Source organism: Thermobia domestica, chromosome 6, assembly GCF_964235325.1.
Source record: "Thermobia domestica chromosome 6, izTheDome1.hap1.1, whole genome shotgun sequence".
In the NCBI taxonomy this organism is placed as follows: domain Eukaryota; kingdom Metazoa; phylum Arthropoda; class Insecta; order Zygentoma; family Lepismatidae; genus Thermobia; species Thermobia domestica.
The window spans coordinates 96,955,386-96,976,133 of NC_137459.1; the positions used below are offsets into that span (position 1 = coordinate 96,955,386).

The 20,748-nt window shown below is 32.7% G+C and overlaps 1 protein-coding gene across 1 annotated transcript in view; it reads right to left on the reverse strand.

Moving 5' to 3' along the window:
* Positions 1–4,167: 4,167 nt before the first annotated feature.
* LOC145688109 (proton myo-inositol cotransporter-like) overlaps positions 4,168–20,748 on the reverse strand; it is a 221,342-nt gene continuing 204,761 nt past the window's right edge. Inside the window, exon 14 of the mRNA XM_081761859.1 lies at positions 4,168–9,263. The gene's annotated coding sequence lies outside the window, so the exon portion shown is untranslated. The remainder of the gene's footprint in view (positions 9,264–20,748) is intronic.

Here is a 20,748-nt window from a genome sequence, read left to right on the forward strand (position 1 = left end):
ATCAACACTTAACAAAAACCTCTACATAAACACATTCAGGGCCAGCTTATATTATTGGTAATATGGCATAGTGCTTTTAAATATGATATATTATCATACTTGTTTGTGATATATACAGTGTGGACCATTTAACTTGATAATCTCTTGTAACTTTTAAACAAATAGACAAAAAGCACTAAAAATTTGTACCGTGCAAATATCGGCTAAGGGATATTGTTTGGAATTCTCTGTGATAGCACAAGGTTAAGTGCTGCCAACCTAACAGAGTTGTATGACACCACATACACTTCATATGATACTACGTCGAATTATCACATATTTCAAATCTACATGTAAACCTAAAAAACAAAATACAGATTTACTATGCAATGTTGCAAACTAAGGACGCTACAGTATCACAAACATCGAAAAACAACTATTTGTGAGGCTCTACAACAGTAATCAAGGAAATGAGGCGGCTGGGATAGTGCACATCTGAAGTATCTTAATATCGAATACTACGGTTGTCAAATGACGTATTTCGAACAAGTAGAAACAAAGTTATAAGAAATTAAAGATTTTGATATATTCAAAGGACTATTTCGAAAAAGTGTTTAGATAAATGGCATATTGAACCACGGAGAGGATTTTCAAAATACATAAAGATGATAATACCGTTCACAGCAATTTATTATCTCAAACCATACCGGAGATACTAAAAAAAAAATGGTTAAATTTGATATATTGCTTAAAATGGTGTATTAGCGGGAACTTTTTAAAACAATTTTTGATTTACTTTGCTTCTATAACATTATAACAACGCTGTAATTATGAATTCTGTAATTTCAAGCAGTGTTGCAAAGTTTATCATTATTTGCTATGTCTCTAGAATGGTTTGAGATAACAAATTGTTGTAAACGGAATTACAATCTTCACATCTATTGAAGGGGATCTATGCAATTGGATGACGTACTATCTAAGCAGTTTCTCGAAATTAATGGCTTTAAAAAAAATCACATCTTCAATCCCTTGTATCTTTGTTCGTATTCATTCAAAATCTGTGATATGACCATATTTTTAGATGCTAAAGTACTTTGGGTGAGCATTGCCCCGTCCGTCTCATTTGCTTAATTACTGATATAGAGGAGACCAAAATGTGAGTGTTTGTGATACTTTAGCGCCCTCTGTTTGCAACACTGAAAACAAATTTGCTATTGTAAGGTTTTGTATATCATGCAGATTTGAAATGTATAATAACCTAACGTAGTGCCATTCGAAAAGAATATAACTTTATATTCGATTGGCAACACTATTGACTTGATGGTATCATAGAGTTTATGAAACAATGTCCCCTTGCCGACACTTGCATGGTTAAAAATTTCAAAGTTTTTTTTTTTTTTTGTTTATTATTTTAAAAGTTACAAGTGCGTATCTGGATAAATGGTTCACCCTATATATATGGTGTAGCAAAACAACACTGACGTTTTGGAGGTGATACCTGACACTAAGATAAGACAAAAAGTGTAGACCAACCTGGGTGCACAAATGCTTCCTTTCGGAGTTATAGGCTGCCGAAAAAAATGAAAAAAAAAATGAACTTTAAAGGCCCGTAGCTCCAAAATTATGGAAACTAGCGTAGTCGGGTCAAGAATTCACTTAGGAACTAGTATGTGCCCTATTCAAATATCCAAGTTTCAGAATCCTGATGTACTTCCGCAACATTTTTTACGGAAGTAGTTGTGAGTACTTCACATTAAATGCCTGTAGCCTAACTCCTTCTTTAAAATTTGTTGCGTGAGTACCTTAGGATTCTGAAACATGAATTTTTGTATAGTACACATATTAGTTCGTAAGTGAAGTCTTGACCCGACTACGGTAGGCCCCATAGTTTTCGAGCTATGGACCTCGGAAGCCTATAACTCCCAAAGGAAGCACTTGTGCACCTAGGTTGGTCTATACTTTTTCGGTGTTGTTTTAAAACACCCTATATTATATATATCAAATTAATATTTCAAGTTTATTGACTAGTTTTAATTCACATATACAATAGCTTTTATAACAATTTTTGTAACCAATGCTATATGCACATGCCATTAAAACTTAACAAATTAAATTTTATGTAGCTTCATTGGATGAAAATTTAATTTCAACAAATACGGACTAAATACATACTTCATAGAGAAAGAAAGAACATGTCTAAAAATATTCTCTCGTATATGTAATACTTAAAACAAAGATCTCAACAGAACAACAAACTAGGAAAGCAACAATATGATGTATGTCACTATTTTATCTTAAATTAAAGTAGATTCTTAATAAGGCACACACGTTTACAATGAGTTTTAATGTTCATGTTCGAATACAAAAATACAGTCATTATAAAGTTGTAATTTACATTGTACACTCAACCACAATATATTTTATACTGCGATTAGATGAACTGAAAATTAGGAACAAACCACTAACTCAAGGTAAGTCGTAGGTTTCTGAGAGTATTTTGACAATGTTTTTAAAGAAAATCCTTAATTTGCACTCCACAACAGACAGGGCCGTATTTAACACTTTTGCCGCCCCGGGTCATTAAATAAGTGACGCCCCTTAAATATCAATAAATACTGGTGTAGAAAATTTGAGATAATGAATTGAATAATCAATATTTAACTGAAATTGGAAAAAATAACATAAAAACAAAAAAATAATATATTGCTTTCAGTTTCAGTTAAGAAAATCACGGTTGATTTAATTTGATTTTTAAATAATTTGGCCCAAGAAAATTTGCCGCCCCCCAAACCTACCGGCCCGGGCCGTCACCCACGTTCGTTCAGGCGTAAATACGGCCCTGGGAGCGGATACAAATGAACGTCACATCATGAAAATACTAGTATAACTGTTTCTTTCTCCCAAGAACAATTACCAAATCGAAAGTTGTCTGTTGAACTTCATTAACGAAAACTGGGTAAAATATTGATTATGATTATACTTACACAAAATTCTTAGCCATGGTACATAATTGATTAAAAAAGAAGAAAAGGGAAAAACGTACTGAAGAATTTATATGAATTATTCGGACATTATAGGGTTAGATAATATAGGAGTGTCATATGTGGTGGTGATCTAAGAAACCATGCGTTTTAACGGTTTACATTGTGCATTCAACTGTATATACTGAAGTCAGAAACATCTAAACATTTCTATCTAAACATCTAAACATTTAGGTCCATGCTAGTAAAAGCACTTCTTAATGATAGAACGTAAAAAGTCCTTCCGGCAGGACGTAACGTCCTAAAAGTCCTACCAAGTTTATCTATAAATTAGAGTACTTTGTGTACAGAAAGTTCTCCTGGTGGAAAGAACAAGAACTCTAGTGTTAGCGCAGAAAAAATCATGTTGGGATGACTGGCAGGACGGCGGCTCTGTACAAATGTCCTTCCGAAAGAGCCTTTCGTAAGGACGTAGGCTTGTACGTTCTATATAACTAATATATACAATGCTTCGTCAGGAAACCAACATCTTTCTTCTATAGTTCTTTGTCTCAATAAATTTGGAAGGAATTTTTCAATTTGAGAATAGTTTTCAGCACCGTATATAGAAATCTATTCTCTGTACAAGAAAGAAAACTGTATTTTAATTATCAATTCATCCGAAAACGATTAACAAATCAACATTCGAAAGAAAGTATGCACTTTTGCTGGCAACTGTACAAAGTACACTTGAATTATTTAGCGATTAATCCATCAAGTTAACATTCGACGAAGTGGAAATGGTTTACATCGTCCAGGTTAACAGTTCAGAGATCGATTTAATTGAATAAATTCTCTAATAGAACATTGCATTCATTAGAAATGTGATTTTGTTTTAAATAGTAAGATCCTGAGTCAACGCCAAGACTGTATGAGATATAGAAACCGAATTTTGCCTGATCGGAAATTTTGGATACTCGAAAAACCCATCAAGAAAGAAGAAGAAAGCTATCAGCTTTCATTATTCTATTCAAATGAACAATTCGATTGTTTAGAAAGTTTTGTAGGAATATATATATTGTTTCTCTATTTTGTTGCTGACAGAAAAGCTAACATAATTCTAATATGGGAGAGAGTTGAGAGAGGGTTTTCTTAGTTTTTACACTTATGCCCTAAAAATTTATACCCTGTTTGTAGAGGAGTTAACACACGAAAGCCAAGAACAATGCCAGATATACAGAATTATATTACAAATTTCAATTAATTTGAATTTGACTGTACAAATGTAAGCATATTACTGAAGGACAAAATAAGTAAATATTTCAGTTGAATTCTCGTAGAATTCAATTTTCCAAAATGGATTTAAAAAAGAAAACAGCAGAACAAATTTACAATGTATCTTCCTAATATTTATGACCAAACTGTTCATTTTTCATGTATAACAATGGGAAATAATATATCTAATTCGGTCATACCATCGTTTTACTCAATGATCCTCAAGCACAGTCGAAGACTGGTAACTAAACCTCATCAAATTTAAAAAGTATATTTTATATATAATTATTTTGGGAAGTAACTTTGGATAAAGAATTATTCTGGGTACAGCATACACTACTGGAATAATGTCACTTAGTGTTGAATTTTTCTGTAACCAGCACTCCTGTTCTATTTGTAACTTAAAATTATCGTACTTTTCCAATAATAAACTGGATTAGTCCCACTACAATCAAATGGAAAAATAATGTTATCCAGTATTTTACATCTCCTTTTATAGTATCATATAATTTAATGTCAAGCCAACACAAATTCATATATTTGTATAGTATTTCTTTGAAATTAATTAAAAGAACATCGATTTCTGTAGCGAATACTTCAGGAGGCGAGACAAATATTAAGAAATATTTTAATGAAGTATTTAGTTACTCAAGTAGATATATGACAACAAAGTATACTATCAATTCAAATTAGTAAAACGTATGAAAAAAAATTACGTCATCTTTGAAAACAGAATATACTAATAATGGTAGCTCTGATTTTAGCTTTCATCTGGCACCAACAGTTTATTCAATTCATCAGGAAGTAAGAAAAATTCATTTCAATAGTTGGAGGACAAATTATTATATAGCATACTCATTACAGAGCTTTATATGCTATGCATTTCTCACAAGGTTAATCCTCATAGTAGTCTTGATTACATTCATTAGCATACACATAAAAGACAGTATTATATTTACGTCACAGCGTATATTACTAGGTGCTTATTCCTTCATATATTGATGGTCACAAGAAAAGTGTTACGCGAATATATTAAAAATATGTATAAAATTTTCCTTGCTAAAGTTTTTTTTTTTTTTTATTATTATTACTCCTGCAGCCATCTACTAACTCAGATAATTTAAAGTAAGTTATACAAGGTAGATTTAAAAATGAAACTATCAGTGTATTTTTGTTAAAATCTTTAACAACAGAAAGACAAACTGAAATATTATTAAAGAGATAAAATAATACGAAAACACGTTCAAAATGTCACTATTTGTATACCAATACAACAAAGTATGCCTTCACGACTATCTGACATGAAGGCTAACTTACATACAATTTAGTAATTTGCAATTTCTTTGTACGTACGTTGGACAACTCAACCTTTACATTAACAAATACAAAACTTACATACATCTCAATATTCAAGCAATTCCCATATTGTATAGAACCTCGACATACTTTCACAAATATATGACTTGCAGAGATCAGACTAAGCGTAACTTCATTCGATTAAGCATAAAGATGATAGACAATCAAATTTGATATTTTGTAATACATTTTGTTTGAACGTGACTTGTTAAGCTCAATACAATATACTAATTGTAAGTTATAACTGAAAGCTCATTATTTAAGTAGATACAATGCTGCATAATATATTTTACATTTCATTGAGTATTAAAACTTGATATTTGTGTTTTAAGGAAGATTTTTCAGTAATTATAATCAAAGTCAAGCATTGTATCAATATACCTAGAGAATACAGCATATTTAGTACTTCATGAATTTATGCATCGCATTTAATAAAGTTTACTACTACTAAATATTTATGACATAAATCCATTTCTTTCTACCTCAAAGATAAATTGAATATTCTGTTTCATCAAGATTTTATTAATAGCTTTTAATATCCATTAGTTTACTGGTATTAGGAATTAGTATTTACTGGTATTGTTACAAGTATCCTTCAATTTTACGAAACCTAGAATTACAATTAATTTTTATACAGCACTAGATATGGATATACACCATATGAATCTTTTTAATAAATAAAGTACACATATATTAAAGGGAGAGTAGCAAAATAAAACTCATCATCCTATTTTTTTTTTCTACCTAGAATAAAGTCAATATTTAGATAAAAATCTGGGTTTACACAAGCTTTTGAAACAGATCAAATGAACGAAGTAAGCAAGACAAACAGTTACATCATACACAAAACTGAAAACAATAAAAGTCACGATGCTTTATATTTTTTAATAAAAGAACTAACAATTGTTCGTAAAACATGTACTTTCTGAGTTCCACTGCGGATACTCCCATAAAAAGGAAAACTACTAAATAAATCGTTGTTATTGAACATGTCGAGAGATGTAGTTACCATAGATGTAAACTACGACTAGATAATATTTAATCACTTTATATTGAAAGATTATTAGTGATTATATCTAAGAGTCATAGCAACCAGTATCTAAATAATATAATAGATACTTCAAGGAATATAATTATTATGAAAGAATGATTTATGATATTTGCAAGATTGTATTAGAAAAATATAAGATGTTTATTTTTGATAAAATGATATCTACTTTTCATTTCACGTATTTCTCTATTTACAGAAGTCCACTAGTATTGAAATAAAACTGTAAAATATATATATTATTCCCTGAATTGGCAGACAATGATTTCGAGAAATATATTGTGTAATCCATTTTACTAATATTTGTTTTTAATAATATTGTATCAAAATGTTCAGACTCGAATCCAGAACCGCAAACACTGAAAAACACATGAAAATAAGTAAGTAAACTGCTGCCATGTGACAGTTATATATATATATATATATATATATATATATATATATATATATCAAAAATGAAGTTTCTGCAAACAGAAGTACAACTCATAGCAAACTACAATTCCTAATTGGATTAAATTAAAATTTAACGGAAGCATAAAATGAACCTTTTTAGTAAACTGATGATGTTTTAGATACTAGTTTACAAGTAGCTTCTTCTACGCTAGAATCAAAACTGATAACAGCAATAACAATGTATGTTATACTCAAGTATTTTACCTGTCATATGAGAGAGAACGAAAAGCTATTGAATATTTTTCACCTCTCAAGTCATAAATTTTCAAATTTAAATGTGTATGATATATAGTTGTAGTTTCAATGAGTACAGAAAAATACATTTTGTTTAGTTCTGCAATAAATTTTGAATTACAACTTATTGTAATAACAAACTTATACCACGCTGAAATATCAATATCAGTATTCCTTCTATATCTTCTTATTAAAAGAAACACATAAAGATACTATAACAAACTTCAATCTAACTAAACCTAACATATTTACTACAAGTACTAAGCAACTGTTTGTTAATTTGTTCTACTTCAAACTAATGATCTCCATAAATTTCCATCAAAATATAATTCCAAACGGTAATATGTACTGTACTTATTAATAAATTATTAAATATGAAAAATGGAAAACGTACTTTTTAATTGTGCAAATAAGCATCAATTAAGAAAGAAACCATTATGGAAGCCCTGAAGTAACTGAAGATAATATACATCATTTAAAAATATCTATTAACGAAATAATTTTACAATGCACTAACTCCCACGCTAATACTAAATTATTTTCTGTAATCCTTATTTCTAACGCGATTGTTTATATAATGAAGCCGTACTTTTCTAACGACTCAAATTTTACCTTCATTTAAAATGTTGATATATATTTTTTTTAAAAAAAAATTAGAAAAAAAGAAGCAAACAAATTAAGATTAACTGTACGTATACATTTTAAATTATTGATATTATCAGGACATATAATATGAAACAATATCGATACCAATCCATTAAATCAATAGCAGCAGATAACGCGATTCTTATCCGATTTTATTCCAAACTCAGCTCTTTATAGTTACGTAGGTAATTTCATTTCAGTTTGAAAATTGGCGGTGGAAATATGACACAGGAAGAGAAATAAAGAGAGGAAAACGGAGAGATCAAGATTTGACACTACGAAACTAACTATTAATATTAGTACGAATTTTTATTTTATTATTTTTTTTTCTCAGGAGGAATAATCCTAATACGGAAAAGATACATACTGTATTACAATTTGTTAATGTACACCTAAGGTTTTTACAGAGAACAACATATTCTCACCGTAAATAATGACAGTCTAATGCACCATACTCACCTGAGCGTGAATATACTGATATGAAAAATGAAAATAACATTAACTTTCTTCATATGAAGCGTATGTTACTTTCTGAGCTTTTCATCTGGAATGTCTCATTTATATGACACAAATTTGTTGCAAGATCATCCTTACAAGCTACTATCTTATAATAACACATCGTGTATTAACTTTTAGAATTTTACAATTCCCGAATGCTGTTAAATAATTTAATAAAATCATAAAACAATATTTCATATTTTAATTAAAACGAAGTATCTAAAAGGAAATCAGGAGTATTATAGACAACCGCACATGCAGCAATCTTAGGAGACTTTTCGTCTGGTATTTTTTAATTGTTAGTCTATTAAAAAGATTTGTGCTGGTTTATAAAATCAAAAGTTGAACGTTTTGGCTACTGTGCCGTTTAGGCGGGTTATGTGTACGGGGACTAAGTAATGGGTTTTATATATATATATGTTGCTACTAAATAAAGTTTCAAACGAGCTCCCATGTTGATTCAGACTTTTTTCACCTTTATTTATGTATAGTCATATGTTATGTTTTTTCGGACGATCTTGACACATTTGCATCTAAATGGAACAAACGAAGAAAGGATTTGTTCTAAGAACTCGTCAATTGCATTAGTTTCTTTAGAAGTCTCAAGTACATACAAGATATTCGATACTGCTTCCAATATTTGTTCGACATGTTTGATCTTCAAATAGCACTTTAAAATAATATAAAATATATGAAGCTGGTAAATAAATATCTTTACAAACGTCACATAAAATATACTTCGTAGTTACACTGCACTATGATAAAATCTTATCACAGATAAAAACTGATGAACGTTCTTATTTTGTGTATCATACCTGAAAATAAAGAGACAGATAACATAATTCCTTGCTAATTGAAATGAATTATCGTAACTTTAGAAAACAATAATATTGTAGTAACTATGTATTAATAAACCTTACGTTTCGACAAAACACACACGAAGTTGATTTCATATATCAATGTTAAACTTTCAAATTGATAATTGTTGGCGTATGTTTAATAAAACAATGAAATAATGCAAAATTATAATGAAAGAAGGACGTCTTGCATTAACAACAATAAAAATACAACTTAGTAATATTGTAGCAAATGTAAAAATGTATTATGGTTATTTATTTACTTTTGCCTTGTTTTTATATCAATTATATTAGACAATGGACAGAAATCACCAGCTAGAATTGAGAATACTATTCAAATTGCATCCAACTATACAGAACATATTTTAATGATACATATATATATTTTATTTTGCACCCTGATAACAAAGTAATGGAGCTGCTATGTATTAGGTTGTATAAAACTCATTCGTATTTCTTTATTATTTAGTAAAGTATAAAGATAACCAAGAAAGTTCTGTCGCTTTCTATGGAGGTCCTCATACCGTGAGTTGAATGCAAATGGAGGTAAGGTGAAGGTCAGTTGTTGGTGTGGGTATATCCAACATACTACCTGGTTGTGGCAGTTCAGTTACACCGTGAACTTGCGTAAGGACAAAGTGAACATGGGACCTCCACAGAGCGTCATAAGGGCGTATGCTGTACGAATTCAAACTGGGGTCAAACGTCGCTGCAGCGGGGCGGAAGATATGCCAGGCCTTTGGTGAGGGTGTTTTGACTACGTGGACAGTGCAGCGGTGGTTTAACAAGTTTAAGGACGGCGACGAAACATACAGAATGAAGATCTTCAGGCAGCAATTGAGGCGAACAGTGGTCAGATATGTGAGAAACTGAGACTACAATTCAGTGTGAGTGGAGAAACCATTCGGCAGCACAACCATCAACTTGGGAAGCATTACAATTTGGGTCGATGGGTCCCACATAACTTGACTCCGGCCCAGAGGGCAACGCGAGCAGACACCTATGTTTCTTTGCTGTCTTGTCGAAGAAAGGAGCCATTTCTGGACATGTGATGAGAAGTGGGTCCTGTACGAAAGCTTTATAAAGGTTATTGGGCCAATCGACACGTAATCGTTTCAATCAAAACGAATCGGGTTCTCTGCTTTAGCACTCGTTTATTACGTTCATGGACGTCGCCATACTTGAACCAGAGTTACCAGTTTAACCAGATCTTGTTTTCTTATTTACACTAACTTACAATACAAAAGAGCTATTCGCAATACACGATATAGAAGACTACTTGTACACAAATTATAACAACAATTACTTCTCTAACAAGCTTCACGGTGCTGTCATCATTGATTAGCATCCTATGAACCGGTTTCAAAACAGCCGAAACCAGGACTGCACCAGAAGGTCCTTCTGTGTTTTTGGTGGACTGCTCGTGGCATCGTGCATCAGGAACTGCAACCAGCTGGTCAGAGCATCAATACAACTGTGTACTGTCAGCAGTTGAGCAGTGTTCAAGAAAAACTCAAAACTCTGGAACCAGTACTTCTGAATCGCAAAGGGGTCCTCCTGTTACAGGATAACGCTAAGCCCCACGTGGCTAGGATGACCCGAGACAACATTCTACGCCTTGGAAGAGAAACACTATTTATTGCCTTTGCCTTACTCCCCGGACATTGAACCGTCCGATTATCACCTGTTCCATTCCTTGGACAATCACCTTAGAGGACGCCAGTTCAAATTCCTAGTGGAGGTGCAAAATGCACTTGATACCTTCTTCGCTTCACGACCCACCAAGTTCTACCGCGATGGAATCCATGGCCTTCCAGAACGTTGGCAGAAGGTCATCGATGCTTATGGGGACTATATTTGATTTTTCAGGTATATGTTAGGTGACATATCGATGTTCGAAGGTGGTGGGTAAAAAAGCGACAGATCTTTCTTGGTTACCTTTATGCTTTACTAAATATGTACCCTTTGATCAAAGAATCTCTTACTTTCAATAATAAATCAGTCGTTCATTGTCGATACATGCTATTTATAGTAATCCATTATATAATCTATTGAACACATTGAAAAATTGATTCAGTAGAAGTCCGATATTCAAAACATATGCTAAATATGATATTTGAATCCCATATTTAAATATTTAATCCATGTCTATAAAAATGAAAACTATTAAAGATTTGGAAGAAAGCAAATCATTTTAAATTAGAAGACAGTAGTTTGATTCAAAATCTTCTATTTGCTTGTTTAATTTATTTAATATTAGTGGGAAGTTCACTTAGCTTACTTAATATTACTGGGTAAATTATCAAATAATAGAAGACTAACTCGAATGGAACTAACCGAAATTCTTTAATTTACAGTTCGGTTTCTGGAAGGGTAAAAGTGCTGATGACGTGATTAGAAGAGTAGAAGAAATTATGAAAACAGAAAGAGGAAATAGTGAAAAATATTACACTTCGGTTTCTGGAAGGGTAAAACAGCAGATGACGCGATTACAAGACTAGAAGAAGTTATTTAAACAGAAGAAAATGGAGAAAAATACCAAAGTATAATACAGGTGAACCTAGATGGATATTCCAATAAACTTGTGGTGGCAGTTACTGTTTAAAATAACAGAAGATATGGGAACATAAAATATTCATATTGTATTATTAAGGATCATTATAGAAATAAAATAGTAAAATACAGGAAATCAATAAGAATAGAAATAAAAGAAAATGGATTGTCTTCAAGCTTCTGTATGTGGATCCACAGTATGGTATATTACAATGTCTTTAGATGCTATGCAGCATGAGAGAGACAGGCGGAGTTGTAGGTTATGCCGGCAACATCACAATTGAAATAAGTGGTTTACCATAAATTTACTTTGCCAGGGATCAAACCAGGGGCTTTACATTCCAGAGGTAAGCGCTATACCACTGAGCCACCGTTCCCTCTAAGTGGTAAATCAAGAATTGGAATAAAAGGAAAGGGCAATAGACTCATGAAAGCACTAATAAAATGGTACGGGCTGAACAAATTGCCATTAGCAGTAAACAAAACCATAATATTTTATTAGAAGCAGAACTGCATGGAGATCCAGTAACCAAAATTGAGAATAAGACAATAGAAAGAGTAAACGAGTTCAAATATAAGGTAGGCCATATTGATGGGATATATTTATATTTTGAATAATGCGAGCAAAACAGTCATGCATGTTTTTCATATAGCTTTAGGTCGAACAACTGAAAACAATGAGACGCGTGTTAAATTATTTTAGATTAAAAGACCAAAACGTCTAATTTTAAGGAATTCCTATATAGAGAGATTTTAGATGTTTGATTAAGAATGGAAGAAAAAAGGGGTGAAGTGCTTATTTAAGATGCCCATACGAGATGTTCGAAATTTTTCAGTGACCTCGAGCTCAAACGAATTCTATATGAAAGGTACAAAATGAAGAACGAACAATATTGCCCACAGTGACACGTAGGGGCTAGGAGTTGCAATTATATATATATATATATATATATATATATATAAAATTATAATCCCTACCCTTCTCTCTTCCCTTCCAGGACAAATGTAGAAAAAAACCGGAACACATTTGTTTGAAATAAGGAGTCCAAATACCAAGTCCCATGTTTCTAATGTAAAAGGCTTCAGAGATGGGCATATAATAATAATAATAATAATAATAATAATAATAATAATAATCACTACCACCACCACCATCATCATCATCTCCAACCCTTTTTCCTCCACAGCCTTTTTTTTTATCCATATAGGTCAAATATCAAAAAAACCCTAAACTGGTGTCTTATTATTTTAATTGAAACGTTGAAACAGCAAATTTCATGTCTCTAATCTTAAGAGATTCCGAGATATGGATATAATAATTGTTATCCCCACCTCTTTTTATTTCTAGCCATTTTATTCCCTTCTAGGTCAAATATAAGAAAGACGCTGAAACACATGTCTCGCTATGTAATGAAATGTCCATATACTAAATTTCATTTGTCTAACTTACAGGAACTCGGAGGTATGGACATTTTAATATAACAATTGCTACCTCTATTTTCCTCTTCAACGTCGAATTTCCAAAAATCCTTTCTTAGTAGTAGATTAGTTCTTTCCGACACAAAAACTCTACTTTTGTTGAAACTCAACTTTTATTTATTCCACGCTACAATGGCGTAAAAAACACATTCAATTAGTATTTCAAGATTTTTAGTGGTCAGTGGTAAGTGGTAAGCCTGTGTCACCACCGTGCCACAATCTACAGCTTCTGGAGGAACTCTTGGAAGCAGTTGAGCTGCGGTGGTTTAGTGGTTGAACGTTCACTTTTAGTGAGTAGGGTACCAGGTTTCATCCTAACTCGTGCAAAGTGGGTTTGTGGTCTACAAACACCGTGTACGTGGACTTTCTCGAGTCTGTCTCATTTCCTTCAGCTTTCTTCATTCCACCATTTCATTCATTCTCATTATCGCAGTCTCCTTTAGAATACACGGCATAAGCGTGTGACGCAAAACTGAAGATTTCATTTCATTTTTACTGGAAGTTTTTTTTTTTTTTTTTTCGCTGCAAGGCACTTGGGAGGTGCTGCGCTTCCATACAGTACAAACTTGTTTCTTGCTAATGCTACAGTTTGTACACTTCATATGATGCAAGTTTTTCCTGATGTTTTGAACTTTCTAATTCAACATATGTGGCAACCAAGTTCATTTTTCTTGTATAAAAGTGAAATTTCATTTCCTTATGATTACCCCTCCTTTAACTGAGGTGGCAGCTTCCATTTCCGATGTTATTGACTATCAAATCATCTGCAACACTACTAGATGATGATTATGCTATATTTTGGGATCCATGTGTACTAGTACTGCCTAAGTCTGTAAATATTTTTCTAACATGTTAAGGTAATTCAGCTTCACTCTCAGAATTACTGTCACTAAACATTAAAACATTGAAATTAGCTTTAGCTTGTTCCTCTGGAACGTAATATTTATTATGTAGTCTTCAGCAAAATTATTGATGTCGCTTTCAGAATCTAATGGGATGTATTTTTCGTAAATAAAATCGCCGTCATCCAGAAGTCCGAGTTTCAAGGAATTCAAAACCCTTCTCACCACGCTCAGTCATTTGTAAAAGATCACAAATTTTCTTCAGCTATTAGGCTTCAAAGGATCAGGACATACAATTTACATAGGGTAACTCTCGTATTATCAGAGTTACAACAAAATGTAAGAGTGAAAACCGTCTCCAAATATGTTTTCAATCTAAAGTGAAGGATTTTTTAAAATCGGACGAGCCGTTTGGGCTCTACACCATTTATGTACCCAATGTTAAATGAAAATGCAAGGTTGCCATTTACCTGGACCCGCAACATAAGTGAGTGAAGTTACTGTCTTTTACGCTACTGTGTCAAGGGCCAGCACCCATTTCAAATAGTAACTTCATTCACTTATGTTGTGGGTCCAGGTAAATGGCAACGTTGCATTTTCATTTAACATTGGGCTCATAAAGAGTGTACAGCTCAAATGGCTCGTCCGATTTAAAAAATTCCTTCGCTTTAGATTAAAAACATCATATTTGGAGACGGTTTCCCCTCTTACATTTTGTTGTAACTGATAATAACAGTTATCCTTTGTCAGGGGACATTTGAGATACCATATACCTGTTTATAAAGATATAAATGTCGTGTCTATAAAGGAAACAGAAATGATCATTCTTCAGGAAATATGGTGCGCATAAAGCTTTATACTTCTAAAAACTGTCTATTTCGGGTTTCATCTTCACATAACATCTTTCTGGCAGGTACAGTACATATCTAATAATCATTGCAGAAATCTGACTTGCATTTCTGAGACGCCCTAATCAAAAGTTATTGAAAAAACGCTTCTTTCTTTTTATTATGATTACTTTTACGAGGGCATGTGCTACGGTGTGGGTGGTGACGGTTTCAAACCTTGGTAGGATATAGAGATAAGAATTTCTTCATAACCAAAGTAATATCTTCAATTTCATAGTAAATAAGAGCTAGGGCACTTTCCTAGCCCGGACGCGTGTACCGAAATGAATATGTCTACCTAAAACTATGTAGACGAAGTAGTATATGTATACTTTTTGTACAAATGGATGTAAAACATATGCCTTACATACATTATTATAATTATTAAAACATATACCTTATATATATATCGGGTGTTCTAAAAACGGCTCCCACGGACCGTAGAGCACTATTCTATAGGTCAAAATAAAGTTTATATTATATATATATATATGTATACTTTTCTGATGCTTGTCTGAAGACTCAAATTTCACTATGTGGCAACGTCGCGTCGTAGATAAAGAACAGTACAGTTCATTTAACAATCTATCAAAAAGTTACATCGATTCTTTCCAGATGGCATTTAAAGACGATAAACATCAATACTAACACCTCTTATTAGCATCGGTACAAAAATAAGTGCAATTCACTTTGCAACAGAGGAAGAAATACATACTAAGTTAAGCCAAATAGTTCCTACAAAAATGACTATATTCTGACCAAATCAGTGAAATTTTATTGTTTTGTGATTAATATAAATCCCATATAAAAATGTTACAAAGGGCGCACCGTGATGATTCAGATCAAATGACTCCCCAAATTCAAATAATAATAATAGTAATAATAATAATTAAATAAATAAATTCTGCATAATTGTCTTATATTGCCTTACCGGAAACCAATATCTCAGTAAGATCTCAAAATATACATATTTTAATATTTCTTAAAAAAAAAGAAAAAGAAAAAGTGATATTGGTATTTGAAATGACTACGTTAATTTTACAACAATATCGCAAGAGAAAAACTAAAAAGTGAGATTTGATCCAGGTAAACTTGAACTCTTAAATTTACAAAATAATTGTCAAATAAACGTGCTCTAGCACGTTCGGCTACCGAGCCAACTGTAAATTTCGATCATGTTAGAGTGTATTCTTGGTAATCCGTACAGTTATCTTCACTTTTCTCATTCATTACTGTCTTCCGTAAATGACTTTTTTTTTTTTTTTTTTAATCCGCAAATGTAAAGTAATATTTTCAGAAGATAATTTAAATGTATTTTTTGTAGTAACAGAATATTTGACATTCCAAACTTTGAAGTGATAGAATGTTTGTAGGTGCAGTTGAAACAGTCTTTGGAACTTACAAAGAAAATGAATATAAAGTCGTTTCTTAAACAACTTTACATTAATTTGTGTCTAAAATATTATTTACATACATTACGCACTCATGCGTAAAGAGAATAGGTAACATCTATTGTGGTGTACTTTCTGCTGAAGAATAACGCGTAATTTGTATATTTAAGTGTACCAAATTGACACTAAATTTACAATTTGTATTTATTTATTTACAGTTTTAAGAATAACAGAAGAATATTGTTCCCTATTTAATCACTACTTAAGCAGCATGGTGTGCAGTTTCATGAGCTGTCGTCTACTTTATGCCATTATTTTATTTCGTTTTCCTTGCTTGAAATGATACCCTAATACATTCTAAGAGTGTTGTTACCTTGGTGCATGTTCAAATAATTGCGTACATATTAATAACATGCTTGCAAACTGATATATCTTTAAAAGATTACTGATTTGAAAAACATGTATTTATCTGTACAAGTTTGACAATAGAATCATAATTGAATTTATACCCTTTCAGGGCGGAAGAAAATGATTGGCCTGTGCTGGGCTGCGCCCATAGGAAGCAGGCGCGAAACTATGATGGGTATACTCGTAAACGAAGATGTCTTTTATACTACAGCTGCTACTCATATTTGAACTTAAATAGCACTAACCTCTCTACTAAACCTGGAAGTGTTAGAAATTTACTACCACTTCCGGTTTCAACATTAATTCAGAAAATATATAACGCCGTATAAACCAAACTCTCTTACGTGATGTACATGTAACACTGCTACTTATTTCTACGCACAATTACATTGTATTTTTTTCTAGCTTGTCTTAAGTGAGCGTAATTCTAGCCCCGTTTCCCAGTATTGGTCACGAAATTTTTGACGTTAACCTATCACACTATGATAACTGGACATCTACTAGAGTTGGGCCTATAAGACAGAGAGCCGCAGCCTGGAAATTTAGAAATGATGGCGACGAGAATCGTATGCTGAATATATGCAATCTAACGAAATACTGTCGAGTAAGATTCCTGCTATAGTGTATATTTTATAGGTACTTTTTTCTTTTTTTTTTTTTTTTTTTACGCGGCTTTGGAGAGAAGGAAAATTCGCAAATTGAGATTATTGAATAAACTATGTATAAATAACGCTGGCAGTTACAGAGATCATTTAATGGATGAAAAAATCTCAACTTTTGCTGCATAAAGACGAAAAATTCTTTGGATGTATCAGTTTCAATTTCAAGGTACAAAATGTATCAGTAGTTTCTAGTCTTTCTTTAATGTTTGTTGTATAATATTAGCATTTACTATATCCATTATCTGTTTCCTTTACATGAATAATGCTTTAATAACTGGTGAGTACAAATGAATGTGTATTGAAGCTACAATCATTCAATTCATTTATAGAGGCTACATTTACTCCTAATTCACATTTTATCACTAAACTCCTACTCCCTAAGTTCCATTTGTCATATATATATTTGGTGTATAGAATTCCCCGGTTTGATCCCAGCTCCCACGGTTATGCCGGTTAGGCTAAGGAGACGGTGATTATGAGAAATGAATGAAGTGGTAGAATGGAGAAAGCAGAAGGAAACGGGAGAACCTGAGAAAACCCGCGAGCACGGCGTTTGTCCATCACAAAGTCCACACGGCGCGAACATGGATCGAACCAGGGACCCCAAGCACCAGAGGTGAACGCTCTACTACTGAGCCACCGCGCCCCCTTTTGAAAAAAAATCATGAAAAAACTCTTAATTCAAAAATACCTAAAATTTCATTTTCAGGAGGGTCAATTTTGAGAATTATTCTGGGAAAGACCCTCCAGTAAGCCAGAATCGCATTCGGTACCCCGAGATCCCTCCCAACCTTTATCTGTGAATTAAAGGACCCCGCAGATTTACAAATCCCGGCGATAATGGAACGAAATATTTCTAAAGGATAGTATTTTTTGGTCCCGATTCACAAAAAGTACTATTCTTGTAATACTAATGTAGAAATGATAAACATTATGTTCTTTTTACTTCAATTTTATATACGTACCATTTAAACTTAATATGACGATTATATCGGTAGTACAAACATTTACAAATGCATTTTATTGTTATGAAGTTAAAAAGTTAATAAATATGTTCAAGATGACGTCAAGTAAGTTAATAATACGATACTCTTGGTTTTGTATCAATTCACTGCGTAAATTGTGTAACACACACACGCATATACACATAAATTACTATAGCTGTGACTTTTCTTGGAGCATGATACAACTTTACTGATGTTAACAGTTAGTTTTGTTGTCAATGTGTACCAGACTATGAAAGTTGTACGATTAGTGACAAGCTTTTCTCCAATCGAGAAAGGAATAGCCAATCAAGAACGCTGAAACGGACGATCAGCTAATCAACATGTTTGAAATAATCCGCAAATACCCTCAATATGATTGTTAAATAATAACTCACATGCTTTCCATTCACTCTGCGTCTGCCAGCTGTAACTGCCATCTGTCAACAATCGATGTAACTGAATGATGGATTCGTAGCTAACGTTTAAAAGTTAACCTACAATGTTGTCACATAATATCTTCGTCTCTCCGTTGATAATCGGTTTTCCTTCCAACAAATACTACGTTGTTTGTTGAAGTTTAAAGTCTCTTTCCAGCACCGAGGCTATATGAGACATGACTCTGCAATTTAAGGTGCAATCTGAACAACCGTAATGCAATCAAAGTTAAAATTCTCTCCCAAATGGAATCAACTCGGGAACCACGTACACCAAAAAAAAAAAAAAAAAAAAAAAAAAAAAAAAAAAAAAAAAAAAACAGGCTAGCCACTAGACCAGCGGGAAGAACTGACAATACTATAGAAACTAGAGAAAAACAATCTAGAAGTAATCAGAAGAGGCAATGAAAACGGAGTTAAAGTTTAAATAATTGTAAAAGTGAAATATACTTAATGCACCTGAAATCTTCAATCTATATTATAAAATTGAAGCTGACTATGTAACGCCTAATCTCTTGCACCACCCGACCGACCTCAATCAAATTTTTGACGTAGATGCGGTTCTGGTCTGGGAGTATTAATAGCTATTCACTTTGACGGTAGAACTTAGGGGAGGGTGAGTCATAAAAATAAATAAAACTTAACAAGTCTTGAACCAAACGACCAATCTCGATCAAATTTTCAACATAGATGAGGTTTAAACCTGGGATTTTTTTTTATCATTTCAGTTAGACGGTAGATCTTAGGGGAGGGGGAGGAGAGGAGGAGAAATATATGAAAATGAATAAAACTTAATAACTCTTGAAACACCAACCGACCTCGATCAAACTTTCAACATAAAGAAGGTTTAGGCTTGGAATGTTTTTGTCATTTCACTTTTACGGTGGAATGTTGGGGAGGGGGAGATATAGGTAAAAAAATAAAAATAAATAAATAAAAGTGACTGCCTTTGTGACTTCATCACGTTTAAACCACCCGACCAATCTTAATCAAATTTTCAACATAGATGAGATTCGGACCTGGGGTGTTTTTCATCATATCACTTTGACGGTAGAACTTAGGGGAGCGGAAAGAGATATAAAAATAAATAAAACTTAACAACTCTTGAATCACCAACTGATCTCAAACTTCCAACATAGATGAGGTTCGGGATTGGAAAGGTTTTTATATATTATATTATATTAACTTTGACGGTAGAATCTAGAGTGGTGGAGGGGAGGAGGAGATTTGTACCTAGATATATAAAAATAAATAAAACTTAACTCTTGAACCACTGGACCGATCTCGATCAAATTTTCAACCTGAATAAAGTTCGAACTTGAGATGGTTTTTGTCATCACTTTGCCGGTGTAACTTAAGGGAGAAGGAGGGGAAGAGACATATAAAAATGATAGAAAATGACGGGTATTAGTGCTGAATGTATAGATTTTTAGGTCACTGAGATGAACAGTGACACTTTTGATGTAATTTAAATCCAGGTTCATTCAAGCAACTTGGGAAGGGGGAGGGCGATATATATATATACAAATATCAGTGTCGAATGCATAGTTTCCGGGGTCGCTGAGATGATCAGTGACACTTCCAATGCCGAGTCCCGCAACACGGAAAGGGAAGGAAGATATATAAAAATCATCTAAAATGACCAATATCAAGGAGCGCTTTAGTAATAGTAAAAAGTGACTGACTAACGGAGTACAATACTAATTTTTCTTAATTTAACCCAGCGAAGCGGATAATTGATGCTAGTATCACTTAAATATCAAAACAAAATAGAATAACGACAGAGAAAAGGTAATATCGA